General features: G+C 35.9%; 1 pseudogene; it reads left to right on the top strand.

The window, feature by feature from the left end:
* Window positions 1-17,351: 17,351 nt before the first annotated feature.
* On the top strand, window positions 17,352-20,316 carry LOC139853769 (receptor-like protein 7; annotated as a pseudogene).
* The last annotated feature ends 1,987 nt before the right edge of the window (window positions 20,317-22,303 follow it).

The following is a 22,303-nucleotide window of genomic DNA, read 5'->3' as shown; positions in this document are numbered from 1 at the left end:
AAAGTCATCTCTAAAATCAGCAGGAAATCCACGGACCTCAGTATCAAACAGGGTTGCCATGTGGTCAGACTTATTCTAACCATGAGAGGATCTGTCTCGTAAAATAAGGAGGGCGCCGTGCAAATTAGCTTAATAAGACTAATGAATCAGACCCCCAGAAAGGATAATCTCCTTAAAGATTAAAAATCAGCTTTTAAGACTGATATTACTCAATCCTTGAGATTGACTTTAAAGATTGAGAATTACAAACTCATGGAATTCGATGATATCTAAACTTGAGCTTGAACGAGAAAATATTTTGATCAAATTAAAACCGATTTGTTTTCTGAAAAACCATTTTCAATGCGTTCATTACCATTGAACGTAAAATCCTAAGAATTCACCGGAATTCATTAGGTCACCTGAACCAAATCGGGTGTCAACCGTAAGAACTGTGGTTGGATAGCATGGTCAAAGACAGGACCTTGTGCCAGACCAAAAAACTATAGGGTGATCTTTACTATTGCTCCTACAAAGGATAGTAATTGCATTCGACACGATATAGACCATAATCAAAAGCATGTCACGGGACATTTCCTTAACAGTTGCTTGTTCAACGCTCTCCTTTACAACCGGACGGTAGTTTACCGAAAGGTAATATACGGAACAAGTATACTGGACGTGTTGCTTTCCCAATACAAGGTTAGCAAGTGGGTGGCACAAAACCGCAAGTTTTGAGCTAAAATTTTCAAATCTGAAACCCACAAAACCCACAAAAACAATTTGCAAACACCGGTGAAGGGTTATTCCGGAAAACTTATCTAGGGTAAAAGCTAGATTGAATTTTCAAAAGATCAAATGTTTTTATAAAGATCTAATTTCCTTAATGGATCTAAATTTTTATAGTCACGTGGGACTGTAAACTACATCGTTACTATCATTGTTTATACCGCCGTATCAAAATCACTGATGTATAAAGTGTGAGAATAAAAAAGTGATTCAAGTGAAGTGTGATTTAATTTCAAGTTCTGTATTGCTTGAGGACAAGCAATGTTCAAGTGTGGGGATATTTGATAGTGCTCCAAATGAACATATATTTAGTAGCAATATCCTTCCAATATGTAAAGTTTTTAGTTGCAATTGTTCTATTTTCAAGTAATATTCGTTTAAATAAATAAGTGCGAAGACAAAAGATGAAAACAAAGATTTGAAGCCGCAAACGTCCAAAAAGCTCAAATGTACAAGATACAATTCAAGTGGTTTAATTTATTGATGAGAAACGTCTAAAAATGACAAGAGTACAAGTCGCGAAATGCAAAGTACAAGATATTAAATTATACGAAAAGGCGTTCAAAAATCCGGAACCGAGACATGAACCAACTTTCAATGCACGACGCAACGGACCTAAAATTACAAGTCAACTATGCACATAAATATAATATAATATATAATTAATTATGTAAATTATATTTATATTATATTTATATATTATAAAAATAAACGTCGGCAGCCTAGGATCCAATTTGTGTGAGCTGGAATGCGAACCTCTACACTCGCGGAGCTGTGAAGCACAAAAGCTCCACACTCGCGGAGCTGTACAGTTCAAAGTGGGCCTATAAAAGCTCGCGAATTCTGCTCGATGAACCATCCCTTTTTCTTTCTTTCTATCTACGTAAAATATATATATATTTATATTTATAATTTTAATTTTAATTTAAGTTAATAATAATAAGGTTATAGTGGCGAATGTTTTAAGTTTGTAAGTCGAAACTCTGTCCATGTAACGCTACGCTATTAATAATCACTGTAAGCTATGTTCTTCCTTTTTAATTTAATGTCTCGTAACTAAGTTATTATTATGCTTATTTAAATCGAAGTAATCATGATGTTGGGCTAAATATTAAGATGGGGTTATTTTTGTACCATAATTCGGGTTTGGACAAAAGACCGACACTTGTGGACATTGGACTATGACTATTAATAGATGGGGGGTATTGTCTAATTGAGCGACAACTCATTGGAATCTGTTGAACCTATTTTCAAATTAGTTAATCTAATAATTATTAAAATGATTACGAATGTCCTATTTAGTGATGTTTATACGACATCCTTTACAATCATTTAATTAATTATTCGGGTTGGGTAATTGATTATTCAAACTGATCAATTGGATAAATTAATATTCATATCTCATTAAAACAGGAGTGGATTACATACAACGATAATTGGTGTAATTATTAACAAAGTATTAAATCATTGGATTGCACGCAGTCGATGACTTGGTGTATTCATTAAACTAAGTATTAAAACCTTGTTACAGTTCGAATCCCCAATTAGTTGGAATATTTGACTTCGGGTATAAGATTAATTTGACGAGGACACTCGCACTTTATATTTATGACCGATGGACCGTTATGGACAAAAACCGTATGGACATATCGAATAAACCAGGACAAAGGACAATTAACCCATGATAATAAATTAAAATCAACACGTCGAACATCATGATTACGGAAGTTTAAATAAGCATAATACTTTTATTTCATATTTCATCGTACTTTTATTTACCGTCATTTTATTACTCGCAATTTTATATATCGCATTTTATTTATCGTTATTTATTTTATGCACTTTAATTATTGTCATTTATCTTTACACCTAAAAATATAATATCGACAAACCAGTCATTAAACGGTAAAACCCCCTTTTTATAATAATAATAATACTACCTATATATAATTATATATATTTATATAAATATAGTTGTATAAAAATATAGTACGTTTTCAATTAGTTCCCTGTGGACGAACCGGACTTACTAAAAACTACACTACTGTACGATTAGGTACACTGCCTATAAGTGTTGTAGCAAGGTTTAGGTATATCCACTCTATAAATAAATAAATAACTTGTGTAAAATTGTATCGTATTTAATAGTAATTTCCTATTAAAATATTATAGTATTTAGTACCCCTTCGCTTTCACATCACACCCCATATCGTTTCAACACCTTTTCAAGTTGGGCATTGCAAAAGTGAGTTCCCCGATCACTAATCAAAGCTTTCGGGGCATCAAACCGAGAAAAGAGTTGTTTAAGGAACGAAACTACAACCCGTGCATCATTAGTGGGCAAAGCTTGCGCTTCGACCCATTTCGAAACATAATCGATGGCAACGAGAATGTAGAGCTTATTATTGGATTTCGGAAACGGGCCCATGAAGTCAATCCCCCATATATAAAAAACCTCACAAACTTAGATGACATTTTGAGGCATCTCATCTCGTTGGGTGATTTGGCCCGCCCGTTGATAAGCATCGCATGATTAACAAATTCGGTGGGCATCCTTGAAGATAGTAGGCCAATAAAAACCGGCCTCAAAGAATTTTCGACCCGTAACTTGGGGACCATAATGCCCACCCGTCGGTCCATGATGACATTGGACAAGAATGCGCTCGCATTCATCTCCGGAAGCACATCGACAGATCATTCCATCGGAACACCGCCTAAAGAGATAAGGGCCCTCCCAAAAATAATACTTAAGGTCACTAAAGAATTTCTTACGTTTATGATGTGACCAACCTTTTTCTAAGAACCCCTGACCAAGTAATTAGCAAAATCAACGAACCAAGGATCTTCACATTCCTCCACCTTCATGAGATATTCATCGAAAAAAGCATCATGAATAGTAGTCTCATCGAGAACCTCACGGGAAGGATTCTCAAGACGTGAAAGGTGATCGGCCGCTAAGTTCTCGGCACCCTTTTTATCCCGGATCTCAACATCAAATTTTTTCAAAAGCAAGATCCATCTAAGAAGTCTAGGTTTAGCATCCGATTTAGCGAAAAGGTACTTAAGAGCGGAATGGTCCGTAAAGACTATAGTCTTAGATAAGACTAAGTAGGACCGGAACTTATCAAATGAAAAGACCACCGCAAGGAGCTCCTTTTCAGTGGTAGTATAATTCAATTGCACTCCTTGCAAGGTCTTGCTTGCATAATAAATGGGTCAGAAATGTTTCTCGACCCTTTGACCCAGAACAGAGCCAACAGCAAAGTCAGAAGCATCGCACATAAGCTCGAATGGAAGGGACTAATTTGGAGCAATTATGATGGTGCATTGATCAGTTTATCTGTAAGAAGATCGAATGCCTTTTGGCACTCGTCGGAGAAATTCCAAGGCGTGTCCTTTTCGAGGAGTTTGTTCATCGGGTTAGCAATCTTAGAAAAATCCTTAATAAACCCGCTGGTAAAAACCGGCGTGCCCGAGAAAACTCCGAGCACCCTTAACATCGGTGGGAGGTGGAAGGTTCTTAATGGCTGTTACCTTCACGGGATCCACCTCGATACCGTCCTTAGAAATCTTGTGCCCGAGTACTATGCCTCCTTACACCATGAAATGGCACTTCTCCCAGTTGAGCACAAGATTAGACTTCTCACACCTTACCAACATCTGCTCTAAATTAAGAAGGCATGAATCGAAAGTGTCACCGAAGACCGAAAAGTCATCCATGAACACCTCCATGCAATCCTCTATCATATCGTGGAATATGGCCATCATGCACCTTTGAAAAGTGGCCGGAGCATTGCATAGGCCAAAGGGCATGCGTCGGTATGAGAATGTGCCATACGGGCACGTGAAAGTAGTTTTCTCCTAGTCCTCGAGCGAGATAGGAATTTGGAAATAGCCCGAAAAACCATCAAGAAAACAATAAAAGCTGTTTCCCGCTAACCTCTCTAGCATTTGATCCATGAAAGATAGCGGGAAGTGGTCTTTGCGTGTAGCGTCGTTCAACTTACGATAGTCAATACAAACATGCCACCCCGTGACAGTCCGAGTGGAAATTAACTCGTTTTTATCATTGGTGGTAAGAGTCATACCACCTTTCTTCGGTACACAGTGTACCGGGTTAATCCAAGGACTGTCGGAAATCGGGTAAATCAGACCTACATAGAGGAGCTTAATGATCTCTTTCTTCACGACATCTTGCATGTGCGGGTTCAACCTCCTTTGTCGTTGCACAACAGGTTTGAAGTTATCCTCCATTAAGATTTTGTGGGTGCAATAGGAGGGCCTAATACCCTTGATGTCGTGAATTTTTCATGCAATGGCCGGTTTATGGGCCTTGAGCATGGTTACAAGCTCAGTTTTCTGACCTGTAGTAAGAGAAAAAGAAATAATTACCGGGAGCTTAGATTCCTCCTGCAGATAAGCGTATTCCAAATGATCTGGAAGTGGCTTCAATTCTAACTCAGGAGGTTCTTCAATTGAAGACTTGCTCCGGTATTCTGCATCACGTTCGAGTTCTTTGAACTCCTCCTCAGTCGGCTCATAGCCGTTTTCCATCAAGGTGGTCAAAATATCCACCTCCTCAACCTGCAACTCTTCATCAATTTCAACCAATGAACATTCCCCTGAACCCTGTAACTCTGGGAATTCCTGCAACAACTCAGACTGGACATTCACAGTGTTAAGAAAATAGCATACATCATCGGTGTACGCAGAGTATTTTAAAGCATGGTCGATTGAGAAAGTTGCATGCAAATTATCTATCCTAAGGGTCAACTGTTGGCCATAGACATCAATGATACACCTAGCAATATTTAAAAATGGCCGACCCAGAATAAGTGGAATCCTCTCATCCACTTCCATATCCAACACCACGAAATCGGCCGGGAAAACCAACGACCTGGTCTTAACTAGCATATTCTCGATAATTCCACGAGGGAATTTAATTGAGCGGTCAGCTAGCTGAATAGCCATACGTGTGGGTTTCAACTCCCCGGGGTCTAGCTTCAAATAAATAGAATAGGGCATTAAATTTATGCTAGCCCCCAAATCTGCCAATGCCCTCATACAATCCAAGTTACCCAGTAAACAAGGAATGGTAAAACTCCCAGGATCCTCAAGCTTCTCGGGAAGCTTGTTTGCAACTACCGCTGAGCATGCGGCATTCAACCTGACTGAAGACACGTTCTCCAGCTTTTTCCTATTAGTTAGCAAGTCCTTAAGAAACCTTGCATACTTGGGCATACCTGCAATCACATCAATAAAAGGCAAATTAATGTTAACTTTTTTAATCAAGTCCATGAACTTGGACTTTTCTGTCTCCAGCTTTTCCAATCTCTGCTTCCTCAGGAATGGGAGCGGTGGTTGATACTCTTTAACTACTGGTTTAGCAGCAACAGTTTCCGGTACCCTCACAACTTTCTCAATCACCTGTTCCGGCTCCTTTTCCCCCTCCGGTTCACTAACAAAAACTGGCTCACTATCCTTAACCAACGGCACTCGCAAATCATACTCATCGGGCTTCCTCGGTGAATCATATGCTAAACCACTTCGGGTGGTGATAGCATTAATGTGCCCATTCTTCGGGTTATTATCTGTCTTACTTGGTAACTCCCCCAGTTTCCTCTCATTATTCTGACTAGCAAGTTGACCAATTTGTTTCTCCAGATTCTGAATAGCCGCTTGTTGATTTTGAAACATTTGATCATTCTTCTCATTGTTCTGAGTAACAGTAGTAACAAGCTGAGTTTGAGAAATCACAAGCTTTTCGATCATAGCTTCAAGGTTGGACTTTTTCTCTTTGGCTTGGGGTTTCTGAAAATACCCGGGAGCTTGCTGTTGATATCCTCCACTAGAACTTGGCTGGAACCTCGAACCTTGATTACCTTGAGGATTATAGGGACTGTTGAAATTCCTATTAAACTGCGCACGTCCCTGAAACTGATTGTTGTTCTGTTGACTAATATAAGCAATCTCTTCTTTCTGATTCATAGTCAAACCCGTATCACAATCTTTTGCCAGATGTAATCCCCCACAATACTCACAGCCAACCTTCATACCTTGAATATCCTTATTTATATTCTCCAAATTCCTACCATAGGAATCCAACTTAGCACTTATAGACCCAAAATCGTCATATGTACCCGTGGTTTCGGTTCTCTTAACTGAAGCTGAATGGAATGACTCATGATCTTGATGCCAGTCGTGAGAGTAGGCATCTTGCTTTTCAATTATGTCTAGCGCCTCTTCTTCGGTCTTATCCATCAACGTACCACCTGCTGCTTGATCAATAGTCTGACGAGTTGGGATGTCACAACCCTTGTAGAAAATCTGGACCTTTTGTAAATCATTCAACCCGTGTTGCGGACACGAGCGTAACATATTAGAATAACGTTCCCAAGCATCAAATAATGTCTCACTGCTCTTTTGTCTGAATTGTGAAATTTCTGCTTGAAGTCTAGCAGCTCGAGACGCAGGGAAAAACTTCGATAAAAACTTATCCATCAAAATCTCCCAATAGGTAATCGTACCCTCTGGTTGCTTATCTAACCATCTCTTGGCTTCTCCCTTAAGAGTCCAAGGAAAAAGCCTTGTCTTGATCGACGTATCGGCAACCTCATGCAACTTAAACAAATTGCAAACATCATTGAAAACACGAAGATGCTCGTTAGCATCCTCACTATCCTTGCCATGAAATTGGCAGTCAGAAGAAATCAAACTCAGGATCGGCCCTGTAATTTGAAAAGGCTGAGTGATGTTCGGTTGAGTAATCGAATTGTCTTGGCCCCCTCGTGTGGCCTTCAACTTTTCTGCCATAGTCTGAGGACGAGGTGGTTGTTCAGCTTGATCAGCCATATCTTCAGTCTCGAAAAGATCTAATGAAATGTAAGATTCTTCTTCTTCTCTGATTTCAGGTGGTGTATCGGGCACCACAGTCTCAGAACTACTACCCAAATTAATTATATTATCACTCGAAGAAAAAGATGAATCCAGTGTAGACTGTTGCTCTTGACTTAACGCTCTGAATAACTCTCTTTCGGGTTCTGCAAATGGTTGAAGAATAGGAGAATTAGAAGAACGCGTATGTGGTATGCACTACCTGTTATCTGCGAAATCACAACTAACAATCTGATTAAACGCACCGATTCAACTGAGAATAACGAAAAGAAATAATAAACTATAACTAAACTAAACTAAACTAAGAACAATTAGATAACAATCTTAATTTTCGACACAACTGTCCCCGGCAGCGGCGCCAAACACTTGATGTGTAAAATCGTGTCTATAATTTATAATGGAAAATGTCGGTTAAAAGATTACTACACACTAACGGGCAGTGTACTCGATCGTGTAATAGTATAAAATTGGTAATTTGAAAATAGTTCCAAGGACAGTTTAAACGTGAGAATTAAGATTGTAACTAATAAAATAAACTAAGTTAATCTATGAAAATCGAAAGTACAAGATAGTTTGTTTTGTGGCTATTTAACGATTAGCCAAATCAAAGATTGATTAAAAGTAAAAGACAATATTTTTGGTATTTTTAGATTTAAGCTTTAAAGCAAATAGACAAATTAAATAAAATAGTTTAAATCAAATAGGAAAAACAAATGTTCGTCTAGACTCTTTACACCTAGTCTCGGATGCATTTAGATTAAGCCCCAGTTATTTTCTAATCTATGCGAATTATCTAGTCGGTTCACCTGGAATTCCCCAGCGCAAACACTTCAATTAAAATTACACGACACGGAATTCCCCGTAGCCTAAGACCTCCTAATTGTGACCAAATATTTCAACTGAGATGAAGACTTGAATAGCAATCATACCAACTCTCGTTGTGTGTAATTCACCCCTATTTCGTCTAGCCTTTTGAATTCAATTTACTCTCGTCTCCGAGTAAGCAAACAACCAATTAAGACAAACCAATTGTAAATTTATGTATTAAATTAATGAACTCTCGTCCTATCAAACAAATACACAACCAATTGAATCGAAAAGTCTAGCTTTAATAAGAATCGTTCTTTAATCCAAACATCAAATCATCATAAATAAATCGAATAACTGTTAAGTAGCATCCAAAACATAGGTTTATAAGTCTAGATAAACATTAAAATAACTAGCCCATAACCATGGCAACAAAAGAAATCAAAGTAATAAATAATAGAGAAAACATTATTGGATAAATAAGAATCAACCTAACACAATGAATCTTGATTATTGCTTGACTTGATCCTTGATAGCGGAATGATTGGAGTGTTAGAATAGCCTTGGAATTCTCCAAAAGTACCTAAAAATCGCCCAAAGTGCTCAGGAAATCGGCTGACAAAAAGTTATTCCAAGATAGGGTTTTATTTCCCTATTTATAACCTGGAAAACCGACCCAGTAACAACCCGCGCCGCGGCCCTATTAGCCGCGCCGCGGCTTAAAGCTAACCAGCACTCCAACTTCCATCAATATGCTCGACCTTCTGAAACAGTTATAGCCCGCGTCGCGGCCTCTCTAGCCGCGCCGTGGCTTAATACAGGCACAGATTTTTCACCATTTTGTACCATAAAAATGCCTAAAACCCAACTGATTCATTATATTAAGGCACCGCTGATAAGATAACATGGAACATACCTCAAAATCATCAAAAATGCGTATAAAAGATCTTCTCGGCTCTCGAATCACAATCTTCCCAAATTATCGCGAATAAAGACCAAAACCGTATCCAAATGGACTAAAAATGACGGATATTGCCATGATAAACATATGAGAAATACGCAATATCAGTAATTTTCCTGATTACCATCACGATAATAATCATGGTCATCTCGCCAGTTTCTTTCCTTTCCCCAATTGCAGTTCTGTGTAATATTGCTATATTCACCACAGCGAATGTAATCGTAAGTTTCCAGCATAACCTTTGCAAAGGTCTGCGGCACATCTCTACGCAATCTCGTCACCAATGTGGGATGTTTCTGCGGATTAATTACGTGAACAAAACCAGAGATTTTTTGATCTTTATATAAATTTGGTATCTTCTGACATTCATAAACATAGCGCGTAAGCAAACCACCTAGCGTTTCTTTGAACCCTTGCTTGATATCATGGCACTCAATGTGCGTCTTCTTTTGCGGCAATAAGTTTTGAAACTGAAGTAAAAAATTTTCGCGTGAATCAATAAAGCCAGCAATTCTTCGCGCATTCAAATTGTGGAACCACTCTCGCGCTAAACCTTGTAATACCATGGGAAAAACTCTACATGCGACAGGCTCATCCCAATTATATGTACTCACAACTCCTTCAAACCGCTGTAAGAAATCTAGCAGCTCAGTTAAGCCTGAGTACACGACCAAAGTTGCATGCACAATTGGCGGTGTCGTTATTGGATAATCAGAAATATGCGGGACAAATTTGTCTGTCACCGAAGTAATTTCTATCGCTGCTTTAGTTCGCGTTTCCTTTGTTTCTGCACAGTACCTCTCAATCATCTTTTGAATTACATCAGGTTGATCAAACTTATGTTGCATATCTTTCGGTGCAATTTTGCGAAATATGTCTGCTAAAAACAATTGCGCATTTTCTTTCTCTGCAGCCTGTGAAGTTTCACCCTCTTCCATATATTGTGGAATTGGTGTTCCAGGCCTTATGCGTTTAAGCTTTGTAACTTCAATAATTTCAGGATCACTCTCTGAATTATCAGAGAGTTGGCGGTGTATTTTTGAATGCTTTGCTTTCTTTAAAAGCAGTACATGCGATCCAAACGCGTTGCGATCGCGCACATCTTCAGTTAAATCATCGCTACTATTTATGACCAATTGCTGCTTTTTGACAAGGTGTCATTGAGTGGCCATTCATAGTTTAGCGGAATATGAAGATCAAGACCTTTCTCTTGAAGCAATTGCCTTGCCTCTAAAGGCAGTATTACACGCTTTGTAGTGTTATTTGTTGCATCTTTTCCTGCGTTTTTGTTAACAACATTTACAGTGCTTTCATTCGCCGAATTTTTGTCTGCATTCCCTTGAGGATTGCAGAATTAACTTTCACGTTATTTTCTTCGCGATATCCTACAGTCTGTTGAGTATTGCGTTTAGCTGCAACTGCTTCTTCAATTATAGCATTTTGTTGCGTTCCTTCATTAGCGATGACGCTTCCTGGTGATTTAGCAAGCAAATCTTTTGTTTGCTTGCTGATCTCAGGACTTGTTTGAAAATCAAATGACGTTGAGCTTCTGAAATCACAGATATCAGCTGTGTTATTACTCTCCTTTTTGCTATGTGTTGTCATTTTAGCTTAACGCTTTCAATTAAACGTATAAACCTGCAAATCATTCAACACATGACTACAATTGAATGCGCAATCAAATCATTCAATTACACAAAATAGATTTATCAAATTCAATTTTTAATTCATGTCCCACGGATGGCGCCAATTGATCAAACCTAAATTAGATACTACGATCTAATTTAGGAATTGAGTGCAATAAGGGGTGTATGGTGGTGTTGATAATGTTTTTGGGACCTTATGATCGTCTTTCACTTCGATTCAAGTGATCAATCATCATGTTCCGATCTTGATTGCATTACCTTGGCTCGATTATGATTGCTACTTAGGCGTAGTCACAAGTGAATCACAAATACCAGAGCAATTGCACAGAATTAACAACCTATAATGAGAGGCTAAGCTTCCTATTTATAGGTTTAGGATATTTGCGAAATCAATATCCGCGCAGCACCGACATATCTGCAATGTTTGTGCGGGACACCTTTGCAATCATTCTTTATGCGGACTTCCGCAGCATTTAAGCACAGCGCGTAATTACTTATTTATTACCGCGGCTCTGTTTGCACTTGTATTTGAGTTGCCCTTTGTACTTGAAATATACATATATATGGCAAGTATTTAGGTGTTTATTTGTTTTTTTATCGTTGTTTGTTTATGCGCCGAAAAAACTGGACACATGTAGTATGTTTGTAGGATAGGAATGACAATTGGAACATTTCTGCTAGCCTTGCAAGAATCAGGAGCACCGTTACGATTCATTTAATTATACGATCATCGAATGTAGAACAATGCTTCTACAGTTTACTAACACTTCTAATGTATTAACAGGCGGCCTGAACCCGGCACAGGAAGGTTATCTGCTCTATATTAGAAAGGTATCTTTTGCAAATTATGCTTACAGGTGTCCATTACAACTTGTATTTGCTTTATTTGGGTATACTTTGGCTTTGGATTATTTGGGTAGGTTTTGGTTTATTCGCTTTACTTGGTATATGATTCACTTTATTTGGATGTTCATTAGAAGTGTGTGTTAGATTAGAAACAAGAAAAAGGTAATTGTTATATACTCATGATAAACACACCCTACTTACTTCCTGTATTAAATCGTTCATTCGCATACATGAATCGTTTCATTTTAGTACTAATTTTGCTTGATAAATGTTAGTGTGGTATGTATAAATTAATTATAGCTACTCTTGCATAATAAAGCTATGTGGCATACTGATTGTTTCGTTGTCTCCCAACTTTTTTTTGGAACGTTGAAATTTTATAAAACATCTCCTTAGCAAGCAACTAAGGAGAACCACCAACTTAACAATTCCTGACTTGATCTTTTGTATATGTTGGTTTGCTTTTGAAGCGCGTCTGTCATTTACATATATGTGTGAAGATGATCTTGCATAATTATTTAGATTTTGTAATGGATAAACTAAAGGGAATATGATAGGAACTAAATATAGCAGCAGTAATTACACTGCAGGAGAAATCAAATAGCAAGAAGAGCCGATAGAATAATAATAGTGAAGATGAAACAGTAGCTGTATAGTGTTGGAAAAAAACCCGATTACTCCCCGATTAATCTCCGATTAATCATTTTTAAGAGCAATCCGTTCCGATTTTCAAAAATCCGTTTAATTAAACGGTCAACGTCAATTGATGGGTCAAAACTGAATTTGGTAATCAAAGTCGGTTAAAGTAAAAAATGGTTAACATTTTAACATGAATTTAAATTAGAACTTTATAGTTTTTAGCAAAATGAATAATTTTAGACAATTATGTTAAAATTTATTTTTATATTTATGGTTGTTTTCTATATTTACACGTACAATTTTAAATTTTAATATTTAAATGTATAAGGTACAATTCGATTAATCCCTGAATTACCGATTAATCCTTCAAAACTCCCGACCGATTAATCCCCGAATAGCGAATTTTGCAACCTTGGCTGTATCTATAGAGTTTGTGTAAAATATAAAGACATGGTAACACGGGCAATAGTTTGAATATGCAAAACAGACTATCGATCCCTTCAACCACGAGGTTCCTCCGTGTAAGGTTTATCATGTTTATGCTTAATGATATACCCATCAGAACTATTATAGGGCAAATGGCCCGAAAAGGTAACATAAGTCATCCAAATTGACAATCAAGGTAACTTCCAATTTGCATAAGCCCGAAAAGGATTTCAATTTAATTTTTGCTCAAGAAAATGATTACGTGTTCAAAAATTTTAAAATTGAAGTAATTTTCGTCAAATTCATTAACGGTCGTCAGTCAAAAATACACGATTGATCCTTGAAGTTTCTTAAAAGATTGCACCACTAGTCCTTATTAATAAAATACAGCATTTATGAAGATCAAATGACCAAAACAAGAATAAAATTAATAAAATTTATTTTTGCCCCAATTTCTCAACTGGTTAAATTGGTGAAATTGCTCTAAAAATAGAATCTTTTGGTAAATTACACTCCGTAAGTATTTATAAAATCAAATCATTTGGTAAAGTGAAGTGTTTTCCTCGATGGGGTTTTTGTAATTCTATCTTAATTGTGAAAAAGTTTTAAACTTGGATTATCTAAAGGGGTTTTCAAATTAACAACAACTGGGTTTCATCATCATCATCATCATCGTCATCAGATCTGATCTGTGTTTCATCATCATCATCGTTAAATATTTGCGATCATTAATTCAGATTAACAACAACTGATTGAAGGACTTTGATCTCATGTTCTTCGTTTAACCAAAAACGTCAAAAATTTATGTCTCTGGATCGATTTAGCTAATCACACGATGATTCGAGCATAATTTCTAGTTCCTAAGTACTCACTCAAGCTTCGTGAAGCTTCAGAACGACTTGAAAAACATCACAGAAATTCAGATTTGAAAGTCAAACTTCGCAAGGTTTTGGTCAACATTTCAATTACTTAAATTCTGAGATTTGCAGGTGATTCTAAGCAACTTCGATTCAGGTTTTGGTATCTGAAAACGTATAGAAATCGGTTTTGAATTTTGAGTTCATATGAACTCGTGGCTCTCTGAATGAGGAAAATGTCCTAACAAAATTAGCAAGTATTTACAAAATTAAAATCTTATTTAGGTGAAAGCTGAATGAGGAAAAATGTGCTTCAAGAATTTGACAAATTCTTTGTTACTGTATATATTAACTTTTATAGAAAATAATAAAAATAATTAAAAGTAGGTAGAAGATACTTTTGTTTTTCTGAAATATTGAAGGGCACGTTCTTCAATTTCAGTGATATATATAAATGATTCGAAGCACATGTTTTGTTCGATGATCAAAGTGTTGGTGGGATTTGATAGAAATTATAAATTTATGTGTCAATTTATATGGGTCAAATTGCCGAAAAAGGTAACATAAAATCTACTTTTTTTCAATAAAGGATGTATCAGTTTTTTCTGTAGGAATTGATATTTCCAAACATGTATTTGATAGATCCAACTAAATTTACTAAACTGCCTTTAATGATATGTTACACAAATCTCTTGATACAATTTTTTGAAGGACATTATTGGAAAAAAGAAAAAAATGTGTGTGGATCTATCAATTTAAAATTTGTAAATATCACTTCCCTTTTTCTTTGCTCGTAAAGGAGTATGATTTCAATTTCAATTTAGTGTTTAAAAAGGTGTGTTATTTGAAAAATGGTGCAATTGAGGTCAATTTAGTGTTTAAAATTTGTATATTCCATGTCATTACCATTACCATGTCATTTTTTAATTGTAAAAACCCTTTAATCTTCTTCTTCCCAAATTTCTTACACATTATTTCCAGATTTCTATCATTTCTAAATTCATCATTTCATCACACCAAATCACTCACTAACAAAATCATAAGCCAACAATAATTTGAAGTTTAAAAAAGTAATTAAAAGAGAACTACTACATTAATAACCAGCTCAATTAGTCTTTCCTTTTCAGTGAAATCATCGACCCTCTTTTATTATTTCATCTTCTCCATTTTTCTTATATTCATACCATTTCTTCCTCACAATTCTTCCGTAAATCTTAATGGTTGTCCATTTCTTTTAATGTCTTATAAGATAAGATACGTATACAATTGGGTGTTAAATACCACCTGCAAGATTAATTTCGTAATATAATTCTATCTTTTGTTTCTTTTTTCTTGTTCCACTTATACAAAAACAACTGGCCGGAATATCAAAGATTCGTTAAACGTGTAAATCGATTTACGATAAACATGTACATAAGCAACTATTAAAGGCATCACTAACGATCTGAATTTCGCATATTTGAATTTAAGTGTCGCGGATCTGAAATTGACACCACCGATAGAAATTACTATCATTTTACTGAAATTTTAAGGATGAATCAGCCTTCGAAATGTTTAATTGGGTGTCTGGCTACTGAAATGTTAAAACAATTTTTATACAGATACAAAACGAATATTTAAGGATGAATCAGCCTTCGATGGTGTTCAGGACCATCCATATAATTTTGTCTTTTTTATTTATTTATTTATTTTGCAATCAATAAAATGACATGGAAATGACATGGTATATACAAGTCAACAAAAGAAGTAAATAAAAATGCCACGTGTCGATTTATACCCCAATTGCAACTATTTTTCAATCATACACCTTTTTACGCACTAAATTTAAATCGCACTCCTTTATGGGCAATGAAAAAACTAATATACCCTTTATTGAGAAAAAGTGACTTTTATATTACTTTTCTGGGTAATTTGCCCATTTATACGTGTAAATTTATGTGAAAATTGCTAAAATTTTGGTTAAAGATTGAAACTGATGAAATGCAATTAAAATGTTATGATTCTAAAATTTTATTTATGATTCAAGTGATGAAAAGGATGATGGGTGCAATTTTTAAAAAACTTCAGGGATCAATCGTGTATTTTTGACTGACAACCGTTAATGAATTTGACGAGAATTACCTCAATTTTAAAATTTTTCAACACGTAATCCTTTTCTTGAGCAAAAATTAAATTGAAATTCTTTTAGGGCTTATGCAAATTGAAGGTTACCTTAATTGTCAAATTGGGTAACTTATGATACTTTTTCGGACCATTTTGCCCAATATTATAGAACCCAGACCGATCCATTCACAATCCCCTTTTGTTGAAATGCCTTTGTTTGAACTTTTAACATTATTTGTTTGATAACATCACCTTTATCTTGACAGGTATCATCGCACTACTTTTTATATTAACTTTTGAGGTTGCTGCATTTATGTTGCTGCTATCATTCTCTAAGAAGTCGTTTAACATTCTTACCCTTTTTTGAAAGGAGAGTGTTCCCTAAGGGACGTAACTCATTATTAAAGCCGACAAGTTGATTTTGCCTAGTGTCAGATTCAAACCGTCATTCTGTATGAGACTTCATATATTACAGTTTCTTTACGATGATTAGGAAGAGGACGGTTCTTTATTCTCAATATTCTTGTCCTGGCAACAAGTTGAAAAATTAGCATATGGTCTATCAGGTTTGAAAGTTGCTACTACAAATGCATACATACTCCTTAATAATCTCTTTTGAAATTATATAGAAGCTAGAAACTATAGCAGTCGGTACATTTGTAACAACACATTGAACAGGTCATTGTTTGGAATAATAACACTGTGAAACTTTCTATATAAAAAAGAAACAAGTTGGAATGTAACAATACATTGAACAGATCATTGATCCATATGAATTGGAAGGAAAACTATATATGAAAGTGAAGGATTGAAGGAAGTTTAAGTGTCACTGTTTCGTTGTTCAAATGACATGTCCATTAGTTATGTCATTTCATTTATAATTCAATTCAATTCGTTTAATTAATTGTTAATCTAAGGTGGTTTAGTTTTGGTCTTAGATGCTGACATGTATAGTATCCGGGTTAAGTTGTATATTTTTTGGTCAAATGCAAGATTTGTGAAATAGTTCTTTAAGGTCGATCAAGTAGAAATACAAACATATAAACATTAAAAGTCGCAGACGGCCATGTTACAATAGATGCTCATATTCAAAAATTAATAATACCAATCTAATGAATTGCTTGTAGAGTGTAGTATGAGCCTTACCTTTCTTTTTCACTCATGTTTGACTATATTTGTTTTGAGTAGTTGACTAATATGTTACAAAGCTCAATTGAAGCAGGCACATACCTTAATTCTGTCCCAGGTGATACCTTAGCATTCAATATTCATATCACGTAATTTGAATGCCATTTTTTTTTTATCTTATAATGTTGTTTGTACGCTAAACATACTCTGATTATATATGAATGTATATACATCACTGCTATACATATCCACAATCAATCAATATATCGATATATCATGAAGTTGAAGCAGATAATCTTCTTTATATATATAAAAGCTACCTTGCTCACGTTCGCTGTAGCATTATTAAGTCACGACGAGGAATGTGTGGCTTTGTTCCAGTTTAAGCAAAGCGTTCTTCATCAAAATTCTGTTCAAAAGTTTAAATCGTGGAGGCACATCAGAACCAATAATAAATCAGGTACTAATGGTTCTGATTGTTGTTTTTGGGAGGGTGTGACATGTAGTTGTAGTAATCATTATAAGTGTCACGTGATCGAGCTCGACTTGAGTGAAAGCTTTCTCCAGGGACCTATATTTAACTCTAATACTACCCTTTTCAATCTTGTTCATCTTCAGAAGCTTAACCTCTCTAGGAACGATTTTTCTTATTCTAAAATCCCATATGAGATTTATCGTCTGAAGGAATTAAGAGGCCTAGATCTCTCTAATTCGAGCTTCAATGGCCAAATCCCGCACGAGATCTCGTATTTAGTGCAACTCACGTACTTAGATCTATCGTTCAATACGCTAAAGCTTCAAACCCCTAGCCTTGACTTTCTACTCCAAAACTTGACTAAACTCCAAGTACTCTCTCTCAACGGGGTTGACATCAGTTCTTCAGTACCTCGTTTTTTGGCCAATTTTTCTTCATTGACAGCAATCTCTTTAGGTCATTGTGAGCTTCAAGATGAATTCCCATCAGCAATATTTCAATTGCCAAACTTGAAATATCTTGTATTGAGTAACAATCCCAACCTTAATGGTTCCTTTCCTGAATTTCAAAACAACACCTCACTTGAGCATTTGAATCTAGTTACAACAGGTTTTAGTGGGATTGTACCAGAATCTATAAGCAAACTGACCAACCTGGTACACTTAAACCTTGGACAATGCTATTTTTCAGGAACCATTCCATCTTCACTCAATAACTTGACACACCTCACATTTTTCACCGTCTTCGGCAATGAATTCACAGGCTTAGTTCCTTCATTGGGAAGTTTGTTGAATCTCACTGTATTGGAACTCACGTCTAACAATTTCGATACAGGGAGTGATTACAGCTGGATCAGCAAACTGACCAATCTTGTTCAGTTGTATCTAAGTGATATAAACATGGAGTACGAAATCCTACCATCTCTTGCTAACCTAACAAAACTTAGCTTCATCTATCTGCCAGGAAATAGTATTTCTGGACGTATCCCATCTTCGTTTATGAACCTCACGCAACTAACATACATATCCCTTAGACGCAATCTTTTGTATGGACCGATATCTAGCGCAATTTCCAATTTCAAAAACCTCACAAATCTTGACCTAGCTTATAATAATTTTGGCGGTGAGTTAGCCCTAGACACGCTTGCAGAACTAAACAAACTTGAAAGTTTTTACTTAGACTACAATAACATATCTTTTGTTGCCACCGATAACTACACCAGCATGACCCTACCGAATTTGAAATATCTAGGATTGTCATTATGCTATTTGACTGAATTTCCTGCGTTTTTACGCTTTCAAAACAATATGGAGTTCTTACTTGTTGGAAGCAACCTTATTGAAGGCCTGATACCAGTATGGATTTGGAACAACAGTCTAGCTACCATGCAGATTTTTGGTGTTTCATACAACTGGATCACTGGCTTTCATCAGCATCCTCGATATCTCCCATGGGTTAATTTACAGGTATTGGATTTCTCGAGTAATAAGCTACAAGGACGACTACCAATTCCACCACCGACCATAGCTTATTACCATTTGCAAGGCAATAAATTGACAGGAGAAATACCGTTGTCGATATTTGAGTTGAAATCTCTTCAATTGCTAGATTTGTCCTTCAACAACATGTCCGGAACCATTCCACCCTGTTTAAGCACCTTAAGTAACTCATTGTCAGATTTGAACCTCAAAGGAAATAACTTTCATGGAACAGTGATGAATCAATTTACATATGGATGCCTGTTAATTAGGATTGATTTGAGTGAAAATCAGTTTACAGGCCAGTTACCAAAATCATTAACAAATTGTACCAGTTTAGAGGTTCTTTCTCTTGGAGATAACTCTCTTGATGACGTGTTTCCAAATTGGCTTGGAACACTTGCGGGGCTGAAAGTTCTCATTTTAGGGTCAAACAAATTACATGGTCCAATTCAAGGTTCAACAAACGATAAACTACACTTCTCCAATTTAAGGATCATTGACCTCTCCAACAATGGTTTTAGCGGTCAATTGCCTCCAACCTACATCAAGAGTTGGCAGGCAATGAAATCGGTTTATGTTGGCAAGTCAGGTACTATAAGTTTAGATATGCCATTAACTGATTTTACGGGTATTTATCAATACTCAATGACATTAACAAACAAAGGTGTCAAGACAGAGTACGTGAAAATTTTAAACATATTTGTGTCCATCGATCTGTCTAGTAACAATTTTAGTGGACCGATTCCTCAAGAACTTCAAGATCTTCAGGGGCTTCAATCTCTTAATCTTTCCAACAACCATCTTTCAGGTCCTATATTGCCATCTTTGGGGAACCTAACGAATCTTGAATCTTTGGATCTCTCTCAAAATGCGCTATCAGGAGAAATTCCTCAAGAGCTCTTGCAACTAGGGTTCTTAGCAATTTTGAATGTGTCATTCAACAATCTTGATGGGCCCATACCTCAAGGGAAACAATTCTTTACATTTCAGAACAATTCTTATGGGTAACCCCGGATTGTGTGGAGAACCGTTATCCAAGGAGTGTCAAAGCTCAAAGACACCCACAACAAGCAACAATATTGTGTATGAGTCCAATCAGTCTCTCCTCCCTCATGACATATCCGACTGGATGGTCATATTCTCGGGTGTTGTAAGTGGTTTAGTGATTGGACTTGTTCTATGGAACTCACAGTACGCAAGGTATAGTGATTGGCTCGTTGATCGATTTGGGATGAGGAAGGACACATGGGTTAGGCCCATCAGGAACACCAGGAGATCAAACTAAGGGTTTTCATCACCATATTCTCAATATCAGTATTGCAATCTATTTTTACTTTGTACTTTTCGGTTTAACTGTTAGTCTTGTAATATGTAAATATAATAATTTCCAAGATAATTCCATTTCCAACTGTCATATATTACTCACAAAATTGTCACATGCCGAATTTAGGAAACTTCACCAAAAAATGTCTTAATTCCAAAAAAGAAGTTGAGCTATTTTTCGGGAGGGCCTTGAAGCAAAGGTTTCCGGTTAGAATCGAATTAGATAAGCGCCTGATTGATCTTCCTAGTGTTCGTTGTCCAATATGTGACAACGACTTAGAAACAGTAGAGCACTCATTGTTAACATGTGATTTCGCGAAAGAGGTCTGGGCACAGGTCACCAAATGGTGGAAATTAGGAAACTCTGCATCAAATAGCATGGCTGAAGCTGTTCGAGGCAAGTATCCACATGCGGTTTCGAGTAACGGAAAAAGAATATGGCAAGCTTTGGAATGGATGTGCGGATATCTACTATGGAAAAACATGAACCAAATGGGTCTTTAAAGGTACAAGTTGGACTCCATCCGTGATTCTAAATGAGATACAAATCAAGTCTTTTGATTGGATTTCGAGAAGGATTAGAGATGTGTGTTTAGATTGGCACTCGTGGCTTTTGAATCCTAAATGAAGTGTTCGTGACATAATTCCTGCAAGTTTTAAAGTTCACCCACTGCAACTGTATTTATGTCCAATTTCGCGTATATTCTCTCTTATGCTACTTGCAGCTGCTTGCACATGATTAGCACGTGATCACTTAACCCGTGACAATACTCATTTGTGTATATGTACTCCACTATGATGCTTTAATATATATTACAGTATATTTTTTTTTGCTTTCTTCATTTTTTTTTATTTTTTTTTTAATTTTTTAATTTTTACTTTTTTAGAGTTAATTATGTTATTGATTCATGTGATTTACTCAAAACTATACAAATAGTCTTTTCTTTTTAAAATTATATACAGGTAGTCCCTGTGTTCCTAAAATGCGCATCGGTGGTTCTAAACCTCAAGCCAATAGTTGATTGACGGAATAAATTAACTGTAATTATACGGTAGTCCATGTGTTTCTAAAATGCACAGTGTTGGTCATAAACCTAACGCTATGTAGCTATGTAGTTAATTGATGATATAACCACCGTGCATTTTACAGATTATAGAGACAACCATTATTATTTTAAAAATAAAAGAATTGTCAGTATAATTATACATAAATCATAGGAACCAATAGTATAATTAACTCATAAATTAATATACTACTGTACTAAGTAAGTACTGTAGTAGATTAAAGTATTACCGTGGGTAAAACTAAAATTAGAACTTTAAATTTGACCTACGGACCAGCGTTAAAGTTACGCAACCATATCTATAAATACATGTCTTTCCACATTCACTTGGTATCTCTCACTATTTCTTCTCACTCTCTTCCCTTCTCTTCTCTTCTCTTCTCTTCTCTTCACGTAATCAAGTTTTTTTTTTTTTTCGGTTTAATTTCGTTAAGATCTTCAAATTAGGGTTTTTGTTTTGTTGTAATTGTAGTGTAATTAGATTAGTTGATTAGTTTTAATTTAGATGTTATATAATAGTGATGGATGTTAATTTAAATGTTATGAGGGGATTTTTATAGAAGAAATGGTGAAGACTAGTTTTTAGGAAGAAATTCTTTATTGCTATTGAATTGTGTTTGTGTTTGTGTGTACATCTATTTTTGGACTACAATGTGGCTATTTATAGCCATCAAATGACTGTGGACAATAGTAACTCTTGAATCTTCTAGCCACACTAGCAATATCTAGTAATTTCTAGTATTTACTTACTAAATATCTATTACTTACTAAATATCTACTAATTACTTATTAATTCTAGAATAATCTAGAAATACATTATAATTTAACACTCCTCCTTAATGTATTTCGGTGTTACTCCGAGCATGTTGCGTAAGAGCTCGAACT

Source organism: Rutidosis leptorrhynchoides, chromosome 1 (assembly GCF_046630445.1).
Source record: "Rutidosis leptorrhynchoides isolate AG116_Rl617_1_P2 chromosome 1, CSIRO_AGI_Rlap_v1, whole genome shotgun sequence".
In the NCBI taxonomy this organism is placed as follows: Eukaryota; Viridiplantae; Streptophyta; class Magnoliopsida; order Asterales; family Asteraceae; genus Rutidosis; species Rutidosis leptorrhynchoides.
Note: the sequence above shows the minus strand (reverse complement) of the source record. Positions and strands in the feature narration are given on the sequence as shown.